The sequence below is a fragment of the Trachemys scripta genome, chromosome 2, assembly GCF_013100865.1.
Source record: "Trachemys scripta elegans isolate TJP31775 chromosome 2, CAS_Tse_1.0, whole genome shotgun sequence".
NCBI lineage: Eukaryota > Metazoa > Chordata > Testudines > Emydidae > Trachemys > Trachemys scripta.
In genome coordinates, this window is record NC_048299.1 from 85,328,275 (window position 1) to 85,339,772 (window position 11,498).

An 11,498-nucleotide genomic window follows, 5' to 3' on the forward strand; every position below is an offset into this window, starting at 1 on the left:
AAGAGAGAACTGATCACAGAACTAAAAATTAATGGTAGCTTTCGTACAAGTCATCATGAGTTGATCACATTTATAAGGCTCAAGCAGAATAAAGTCCAGACCAGTAATATATATATACTTGGTGCTTTAATAGGGCCCAGTTCACAAACCTGAAAACAATTCTGAGCCAAGTCAGCTGGGAAGAAGAATTTAATCAGAAAAATGTGAACGATAAGTGGGAGCTGTTTAAGAATACCTTACTACAGGGGGTGGGCAAACTTTTTGGCCAGGGGGCCACACCTGGGTGGGGAAATTGTATGCACGGCCATGAATGTGGGGCAGGGGGTTGGGGTACGGAGTGTAGGAGGGGGTGTGGTGTGCAGGAAGGGGCTCAGGCAAGGGGTTGGGGCAGAGGAGGGGTGTGGGATGTAGGAACGGGCTCAGGGAAGGGGGGTGGGTAGGAGGGGGTGCAGGGTGTGGGAGGGGACTCAGGGCAGGGGTGCAGGGAGGAGTGCAGGAGGGGGCTCCAGGGAGGGGTGTGGCAGGGGGTTGGGGTGCAGGAGGGGTTCGGGGTGCGGGCTCCATCCCAGTGCCGCTTACCTGTAGCAGCTCTGGGGTGGCAGCGGCATGCACTGGGGCCAGGGCAGGCTCCCTGGCTGCCTGCCCTGACCCTGCGCCACTCCCGGAAGCGGCCAGCACCACATCCGTGCAGCCCCGGGGGAGGGGAGGCGGGTGGCGAGGGCTCTGCGTGCTGCCCTCGCCTGTGGATACCTCCCCTGAAGCTTCTAGTGGCCGCAGTTCCCCATTCCTGGCCAATGGGAGCTGTGGGGACGGGGCCTACAGGCGAGGGCAGTGTGCGGAGCCCTGTGCCCCTCCCCCCCCGGGGCCGCAGTACCGGCTGCTTCTGGGAGTGGCACGGGGCCAGGGGCCATAGTTTGCCCAACCCTGCCTTACTAGATGATGAGAAAGCCACAATCAAGGAAGAAGGCCAAATAGGTTTAAAAAAAAAAAAAAGACCTTATTTAAAAAGGAAGTGAAGGCAGCTGTAAAAAATAAATTATTAACAAATGGACGAAAAGGGAAGTTGACTAATGAATATAAATCAGATGTTAGGAATTGTAGAAAATAGATAAGGGAAGGAAGGGACACAATGACAAATGCCAGCAGCATTAAGGACAATGAGTTTTTTTTAATATTCGGAACAAAAATAATCCTGATAATGGTATTGGTTCATTACTAGATAGAAATGGCAGACTTATCAATAATGCAGATGCTTTCAATAAATATTTTTGTTCTGTATGGGGGGAGGGAAACAGATTATATAGTCTCATCATACGACGATAACACATTTTCCATTCCACTATCGTATCTGGAGGATTTTGTTGGAATTTATGCATATTAATCATACAGGACACCAAACTTTAACTTAACCATAAATTCCTTTATAAGTAAGTCCAAATGTTATCTCAACTGTTGCTCTAAACACGCATAAAGCTTAGCTAATAAACATTACTACATTCCATACAATAACAAAACATAACTATCTACAGTACGTACTTTCAAGAGGACCAGCTGGGAGAAAAGTCTTTTCACACTGGTTTTCCCCAGCATGATTGGACTGGATGTAATAAAGAACCTTCAGCTTCTTGGCTCTCTTTATACCTGTCAGCCCATTTGCTAGCTGTAGCAAAAACAGTTTGAAGCAGTTTATTTTCTCTAAGGCTTTTTTTCTTTATCCTCTCCCTTCTCCTTGCCTACCAGTAGTTCCCCGCCCTTCCCCCCCCCCCCTTTTATTGGATGGGTTACACCCAGGCCTCACTTTTAGATAGCACTGGTATGTGAGAAAAAAATTGGGCTTGCTTTGTGAGAAGGGTTCTTTTTTGTCTTGGTTATTGCAGCTTCCTATCTTGTTAGTTTTTGAACCATACATTCTTCCCTCACTACATTCTGATCTTTTGACTCGTTATTCTCGTGGCCTTCCTTTATTGGATGATTAAGGCCTTATTCAGGTTACTAGCCACAAACTATAAAGCAAATATATTATTTCCTTAATCAAACTTAAGCTAACTTTAATTCTTTATCTTAAAAACTATCCCTACAGCTGTTAAACAGAAGCTACTAAAGTTAAATTAATTGAAATCCACAGGTCTGTATAACTTTCATCCAAGAGTTTTAAAAGAGCTGGCTGAGGAGCTCGTTGGACTGTTACTGTTGATTTTCAGTAAGTCTTGGAGCACTCTGAAAGAAAGCTAATATTGTGCCAGTTTTTAAAAAGGGTAAAAGGGATGACCTGGGTAATTATAGGTCTGTCAGCCTGACATTGATCCTGAGCCAGATAATGGACTGGAGGGTAATATAATTAATGCAAATCAACATGAGTTTGGGAAAATAGATCTTGTCAAACTAATGATTTTTTTTTTTAAGATACAAATTTGGTTGATAAAGGTAATGATGGTGGCATAATATCCTTAGACTTCTATAGGGTGTTTGACTTAGTACTGCAGGACATTTTGATTAAAAAACTAGACATATAAAATTAACATGGCTCACAATAAATGGATTAAAAACTGGCTGATAGGTTTTAACATGTAATTGTAAGTGGAGAATCGTCATCAAGTGGCTGTGTTTGGGGGGGGGGGGGGTCCTATGCGATACAGCATTTTTAGCAGTGAGCTGGAAGGAAACATAAAATAATCAGTGAAAGTTTGCAGATGACACACAAGTTGGGGGAGTGGTAAATAATGAAGAGAATAGGTTACTGATTCAGAGGAATCTGAATCACTTGGTAAATTCAGGTACAAACAATGTGTTTTAATACAGCTAAATGTATATATCGGGGGGGGGGGAAATGTAGGCCAGACATATAGGATGGGAGACTATACTGGGAAGCCGTGACTCTGAAAAAGATGTGGGGATTCATGGCGACTAATCATCTGAACGTGAGCTCCCAGTGTGATGCTATGGCCAAAAGAGCTAATACACTGCTGAGATGCATAAACAAGAATCTTGAGTAGGAAGTGACAGGTTATTTTAACCTCAGGCTGCAAAAGATCACAAGAAATTTAGGGGTAAGTTTGGGGCTAGAGCCATACCCGCTTTGTCCCTTGGGTAATTTGTTCTCTGTATTGTGTTCAAAGAGTTCTTGATTTTGAACACTGGTGGATATAAATCTGTTCCTTTGGCTGGCCAATTTAGAGAAACAAACCCACTCATGCCAGAGCACTGATTAGCTTGTTGTCCGTGAATGAATATGGATAACCTGAGCCTTACTATGACTACTAACAGCCATGTCTTAGGACTCCAGATAAAGAGGGTAGATCAGAGGGAAGAAGAGTTGTATACAGGAAGTGTCTCATACACAACTGCTCACGTTGTCAGTCATAGTGACGATTTTGTAGAAGAAAATATTTCTGTTTCTTAGGAAACATCTGCTCCCGATTTTTGCTTCCGCTAGGGAAATAAATACTTCTTGAATAGCCTGTGTGTTAGCAATCTATTAGTTGTTGTTATGCTGGCTTTTATAGTGGGGGGGTCAGGCCTCTGCATTCTCAGTTATTAATTTCTGTTTCCCTTAACAGCTTCTCATTTGTAAACTAGGATGCCCAGGGTATCAGTTTAGGATGACTGATAGTTATGCATGGGTGTAACACAGCTTCCTTGCCACTGCTAGGAGCCATTGCTTATCACCAGTCACAAGGTTTTGACTATAAAAGAACCACTGACATCCCATTCCAAGTAAAGAGCATACCCTAAGTTTATGAGACATTTTATTAAGCATAGAAAAAACTTTTGGTCTCAACAGCTAGAGCTGAGGCTTTGAAATGTGTGAGGCACGTCTACACTTATGATTCTATAGCAGGGGTGGGCAAACTTTTTGGCCGAGGGCCACATCGGGGTATGGAAATTGTATGACCATGAATGCTCACGAAATTGGGGGCTGGGGTGTGGGAGAGGGTGAGGGCTCCAGCTTGGGGTGCAGCCAGAAATGAGGAGTTCAGGGTGCAGGAGGTGGCTCTGGGCTGGGGCAGCAGGTTGTGGTGTGCAAGGGTTCCAGATGGGGGTGCGGGCTCTGCGGGGGCAGGGCTGGGGGTACAGGAGGGTGCTCTGTGCTGGGACTGAGGGGTTCAGAGTGTGGGAGGGGGATCAGTGCTGGGAGGGGGTGCGGGCTCCAGGAGGCGCTTACCTCAAGCAACTCCCAGAAGCAGCGGCATGTCCCCCCTCTGGCTCCTACGCAGAGGTGTGGCCAGGCAGCTCTGCATGCTGCCCCATCCACAGGCGGTGCCCCTGCAGCTCCCATTGGCTGTGGTTCCTGGCCAATGGGAGCTACAGGGGCAGCACTTGTGGCAGGGGCAACGCACAGAGCCCCCTGGCTGCCCCCACGCTTAGGAGCCAGAGCAGGGACATGCCTCTGCTTCCGGGAGCCGTGTGGAGCCATGGCACACATGGAGCAGGGCAAGCCCTGAACTACACTCCCCAGCGGGAGCTCGAGGGCTGGATGTAGACCCCAGGCTGTAGTTTGCCCACTCCTATCTATAGGATGTTTTAGAAGGAAGTCCCCTTCTGAAGGTATGACTGTCTTACTAGTGGAGCTGCAGCTGCACCAGTCTTGAGTTACTAAAACTTATGACGATACTTGGTTTTTATACATTAGGTTTTTGGTTAGTATGTGCACAGTACTTCCCCTGCCTTTTTACAGGAAGGAGAGAGCATGCTATGCGGCCTGGTCTGGGGATCCCTCAGCCAAGGGGAGGTACTAGTACAAATAGTTTGATTGCGGGGAAGAGACTGCTGGATAGTACCAGGAGATTTCCTGTTCCTTGAGGGTAGCTGGCAATCCTAGAAATACTTTAGGAAAGGCTTATTATCACTCAGGGGTTTACACAGAAAATGGGAGTAATTTGAATATGAGAAGGAATTTTTCTCCTACCTCCTTGTAATCCCACAATGGTGCAGCTGCATGGAGAATAGAGTCCTTATCTGCCTTGTTCTGGTTACAGAGTAACTGAAGTGCTCTTTATGCTTTAGCCTTTAGCGTGGAGCCAGCCGATTCAGAGGGGTAGAGAGGGAGGCCTCTTTCCCTGTCAGAGCACGAGTTTATGGGCTGAAAACCAGCATGCAGCGAGCTAGATAGAACGCTGAACTTCTGAGGAGAAAAATCTAGAACAGGGGTTCTCAGCCTTTTTCTTTCTGAGCCCCCCCGAGCATGCTATAAAAAACTCCATGGCCCACCTGTGACACAATAGCCGGTTTTCTGCATATAAAAGCCAGGGCCAGTTATAGGGGGCAGGAAGCAGGGCAACTGCCTGGGGCCTCAATGCCACAGGGGGCCCTGCAAAGCTACATTGCTCAGGCTTCAGCATCAGCCCTGGGTGGCAGGACTCAGGGCCCTGGACTTCAGCCCCATGTGGTGGGGCTTTGGCTTTCCACCCTAGGCCCCTGTGACTGTAATGCTGGCCCTGCTTGGGGGACCCCCTGAAGCCTGTTTGTGGCCCCCCGGGGGCCTCAGCCCCCTGGGTGAAAACCACTGATCTAAGACACTTGGGGGAAGAGAAAGACAGAAAGGGTTACAAATATCAGGGTTTAAACCCTACATACTCATTGGCAACATGAACTGCCACCTGCTCAATGCTTGTCTGAGACTCAGAGCCTGTGGGGGTTGAGCATGCTGTGAGGGATTTCGCCTCTCCCTGGACATGCTTATGCTCCTGGCTGAACCTCCCCTGTGGAGTCCTGGCTCCAGGCAGGGGTCAAGGACTTACAAACTGTCTGACTGAAAACCTGGGTGGACAGCTTGCAGCAGCAGGGCATAGCTCCCCTCTGAGGGTCCTGAAAAGCTACCTATACCCCCTTTAAGTTGACTTCATGCTTGTGAGGCTGCTCTGCTGCAGTGAGCGGCAGAGGAAGCCTGCCCAAGAGATGTACCACCGCTGCCAGCAGATTAGAGCTTCAATATATTGGTCAGTCTTCACCTCAGAAAAGTGAGAGGAGCTAGAAGCTGAAATGAAGTAGCTACTGCACAAAAACAACATTTGTTCTAAAACAAAGTGGTTGGGAGATAATGAACCAACTAATTCCACTGCTGGAGGCAAAAAAAAAAAAGTGGGGCTTGTGTGAGTTCCATAAGTGGGAGTCTTACCTGTTAGTAATGGGTAAAGAGAGAAGAGACACTGCAGAAGTTAAAGGACATTTATTCTTCCCTGAGCAATGCAGGTTTAAAAAACTAGTCAGCCCTTCTGCTGTAGTTTTTAAGACTATTTAAAATTGTAATTTAAAAGAGTGTCTTCTCATAACAAAGGAATCCTGTCTGGGTTTTGATTGATGGATTAACCACAACCAATGTATGTCAGTTTCCGTGCCAGATTGCTCCTCTCTGAGCATACTGGAACTGCATCAACTTTCCCCCACCCCCCTCCTCCAGTTGAGATAGAGCCACAGCTTCATATTCTAGAAAAACATACATTTTCCAGGCTTCGTTAAGAATAAAGTTTGGATTCTGAATGAGGTTTATTCAGGAGATGGTAGAGAAGGAATAGCCACAACTGTTAACAGGAGAGCGTAATGAAGCCTTTTTTCTCTTGGGCCACCACTATACAGCAGCACAAGTATTCTCATTTAGTCTGGCGGGGGACCCTCATGCCTAGCAACCTCTCAAGGAAAGACCCTGCAAGAGTGGAGCATTCAACATCCCAGTAGTCACACCAGTGAACCGTCAGTAATCATTGGTCAGAATGTGGCCGCCTGCTCTACAGACCCTGTGTCAATGCCTGGTACCAAAGCTGGAAGCACAGGACACCTATAGCTCCCAGCGTCCCTGAATGATCAGCTGTTACTGATGACAAAAACAGAGCTGGGTCAGTTTGACTGGTACCATGGATTCAACAGCTCTGTTGCAAGGAGTCTCCTTTGCTTATGCTCCAACCACAGGATCTACCTTTCTCCTCTTCTCACTCAGCTCTCTTGAGACTAGACCAGTCATTCAGTCCCGAGAGACTTGCATCTGAAGAAGTGAGGTTCTTACCCACGAAAGCTTATGCTCCCACTACTTCTGTTAGTCTCAAAGGTGCCACAGGACCCTCTGTTGCTTTTTACAGATTCAGACTAACATGGCTACTCCTCTGATACCAGTCCCGAGAGAGGCACTCTGGACTCTGAAAATCTCCAACAAAGGGTAGCAAGCCAGTCTTTTTCCATTAGGGCTCAACACTTTTGCTACCAAGGGTGCAGGTATCACCACTATTTCTTAGGACAGCTGGGAAGAGAAAATGTAAGGGTTTACATCCAATAACCCATTGAGCAGAGCAGCTGAAGACAACTGTTGCAACTGCAGCAGATCAGAACTGTGAAGCAGTTGCAGGACTTATACAGGGGAAGCCATTTAGGCACTATCACACTAAGGCCTGCTCTACACTTCTGTTTTACCAGTGTACATTTTGGCAAGGAAAGTGATTTTTTTTTTTTTTAAACAAAGTTAAACTGGTCATACTAGGGCTTTTATAAGAATGTTTGTAGGAGTATAGCTTATTCCCCTTCCCATACAGGAATAAACTGTACAACATAAGCACTTTTATACCAGTATAACTGAATCCATGCTAATTAAAGCAGTACACCTTTTATGTTTAGACAAGCCCTATATTTTACTTGCTTCCAAAGTATTAGTTAAGCCATCAGTCAGAGCCCAGATCAGAAGATTCTTCCATGAGACTAAAAAAATTAACATTAAATATTACGTAGGGGAAGCTCTTCAGGAAACCTTGGTCACCAGTGCCTGATGGCATACTGAGAAATTCCCTTCTGTAGCACTACAGCTACCCTAGTTGTATTGCATTAGGAAAAGGGCTGGATATTACTGCAGGAAGTTGTAGGTTATTGAGATCAGCATTTTTTGACTTCCTTAAAGATAGGATGAAAACAAAAAGCTATTTGACTAAAAAAAAGTTGTCCTTTAATGTATGATCCAAAATCACCATGTCTTTAAAAAAAGCTCATTCTCTCTACCTTGGGTGAAGATAGGTAACTTTGTATGGAGTCTCACTGTGAGAAGAATCAATCCTGCCCTCCCAACACATGAATTGAAATGACCTACACATCAATAGTCTTCATTGCTGTGTTATATAAGCCCTTACTTTAAGGAAAATCACAACTGAACCACACTAAAATAGTATCCTGAGTGAAAGTTTCCACAAGTACAAACTTCAACTGTCAAAACCAACTAACCAGAAAAGCATCCAAGAGAAAATCCTTGTTAGAATGTTTTGGCAACTGATTTCCCATTGAATAGAGCTGTTACTCTTGTATTAGTAAAATGTTAAATAAGGCAACTAAGAAGAAGAAACTAAGTTAAAAGATCACTAAAGCATGGCTTAAAAAAAAACCACACACACACACCACACTTTGCTACCATATACTGTTTAAGGACCAGCTAAAATCTTGAGTTCAAAAAGAGTTGAAACACAGACAGAGGCTTGAAATGTAGGCCAGATAAATTAGGGAGAAATGTGTATTTTCTGAATACAAGGTGCTGCACTGTAGCTGTTATAAATGTATGCTTTGGATGTATTGGGAAATCCTGCAATGACATCTGAGGAGGAATCTTTCGTAGAGTACCTTTTACACAATGTTAACATGAATGAAGTCAGTAAGCTCACATTTACTGATCAAACTAGTGCTTCCCTTTAGAGTGACAGAGTGGGGGCCTGGGGAAAGCCAGACGACTTGGGTATGGCCCACTGCACCCACCCTAAGTATCTAGAAAGCCATTGCTTTCCCTGCAGTGGCCCTGAATAAGTGAAGCTACACTTACTGCAAATGACCCCAGCTTGTGAACTAATCTATGGTTCAACAGGTCAGCCTCACAGTGTCTGCTGAGGCCTATCTCCCTGGTTCAGCAAGCTGTGTGCAGAGCACAAATGCAGTCAAGACAGTACTGGCGAATGAAATAGCCAGCAAAATTAATTTTCTTCATCAGCCTCTATTAGACCAAACTTACGACAAATGATGGCAAACAAATTTGGGGCAACTAGTATGTTCCAAAATTGGGGGGTTAAAAATGTCTCCAACACAAACATCAGAGGGGAAAAAAGAGCGGTGAGAACATTGCAAATGAATTTTTGAATAACTGTTAAGTGTAGTAACTTTTTAATCTATAAAAATACTTGGAAAATTATTTTAGATATGCCAAACTGGGTATTAAGTGCTTTCATTTTAGTCTGAAAAATTACACTGCTCTTCAATTTTTGAGAAGTCATCTGCTTCAGAGATAAAATGTGCTATTTATTATGTATTTTGATGTGCTGAATTCAAATATGACAATTAAAACAAGAGATTGGCTACTGTTCCTAAGATATTTAAGTTTTTACATTTTATGTCTATGTATATTGTGTAGATAGTTTTAATAATAAATTGTAAACCTACGTCTTTTCATGTGTTTATGGTTGCTTTACATGATAATATTTCACCTGTCCTGTTTATGTAACACTTTAAAAATCAGCAAAAGGGTTATAAATAAAAGGCAAAAAACTATGTACATAGTTTAGTCCTATGCAGTGTCTACTCAGCGCTTCTTTGCTTGTCTCTTGTATTCATTAAATGGAGCATCTCTTGTCACTGTCCAGCAATAGTCTGCAAGCACTGATGGGCACCATTTGCCCTGATAGCGTTTCTCCATTGTTGCAATGTCCTGATGAAATCACTCACCGTGCTCGTCGCTCACTGCTCCGTAGTTCGGTGGAAAAAAAAATCTAGATGAGAGTGCAAAAAATGTATCTTTAGTGACATGTTGCAACCAAGGCTTTTGTATGCCTTGAGGAGTTTTTCCACCAACAACCTGTAGTTGTCTGCCTTGTTGTTTCCGAGAAAATTTATTGCCACTAACTGGAAGGCTTTCCATGCAGTCTTTTCCTTGCCACGCAGTGCATGGTCAAATGCATCATCTCGAAGAAGTTCATGAATCTGAGGACCAATAAAGACACCTTCCTTTATCTTAGCTTCACTTAACCTTGGAAATTTTCCACTGAGGTACTTGCAAGCTGCTTGTGTTTTGTCAATGGCCTTGACAAAGTTCTTCATCAGACCCAGCTTGATGTGTAAGGGTGGTAACAAAATCTTCCTTGATTCAACAAGCGGTGGATGCTGAACACTTTTCCTCCCAGGCGCCAATGACTGTCGGAGTGGCCAATCTTTCTTGATGTAGTGGGAATCTCTTGCACGACTATCCCATTTGCAGAGAAAAACAGCAGTACTTTGTGTATCCAGTCTGCAGACCAAGCAAGAGAGCAACAACCTTCAAATCGCCACAAAGCTTCCACTGATGTTGGTCATAGTTTATGCATCTCAAAAGTTGTTTCATGTTGTCATAGGTTTCCTTCATATGGACTGCATGATCAACTGGAATTGATGGCAAAACATTGCCATTATGCAGTAAAACAGCTTTAAGACTCGTCTTTGAATCAATGAACAGTCTCCACTCATCTGGATCGTGAACGATGTTGAGGGCTGCCATCACACCATCGATGTTGTTGCAGGCTACAAGATCATCTTCCATGAAGAAGAATGGGACAAGATCATTTGGACGGTCACGGAACATGGAAACCCTAACATCACCTGCCAGGAGATTCCACTGCTGGAGTCTGGAGCCTAACAGCTCTGCCTTACTCTTGGGTAGTTCCAAATCCCTGACAAGGTCATTCAGTTCCTTGTATTATGAGGTGTGGTTCAGAGGAAGAGGATGGGAGAAAATGTGGGTCCTGTGACATTGATGGTTCAGGACCAGAAGTTTCATCCTCTTCCTCGTCTGACTCAAGTGAGAATGATTCTGGTGCATCAGGAACCGGCAGTCCTTCTCCGTGGGGTACTGCTGATGGAATGTTTGGATAATGCACAGTCCACTTTTTCTTCTTTGACACACCTTTCCCAACTGGAGGCACCATGCAGAAGTAACAATTGCTGGTATGATCTGTTGGCTCTCTCCAAATCATTGGCACTGCAAAAGGCATAGATTTCCTTTTCCTGTTCAACCACTAGCAAAGATTTGTTGCACAAGTGTTGCAGGATATGTGTGGGGCACACCTCTTGTCCTGATCTCCAATTTTGCAGCCAAAATAAAGGTGATAGGCTTTCTTAACCAGAGTGGTTATACTGCACTTTTGTGATGCAAAGGTCACTTCACCACAAACATAGCAGAAGTTATCTGCACTGTTCACACAAGTACGAGGCATCTCTGCTCGCTTTGGCTAAACAGAAATGTCCCCCTTTGCAAAAATCAAACACTGACAATTAAGAGAGCATGACACTATGATTTCTAGAGCTGATATAGGGCAATTTGTTCAGCAGAGTGATGTAAGCTTCTTTATGATTGCATCATCCATGACTTCTAGGAATAACATGATGCAATTCATATCATGTTTGACGCAATACCAGCTTCAGATTGCATCATTCATTGTTTTGCCTAAAAAGCAATTACTGTCCAAACCCAGTCAGATTTATTCATAGATCCAGTCAAAGATGTATTTTAGTCATTTCTG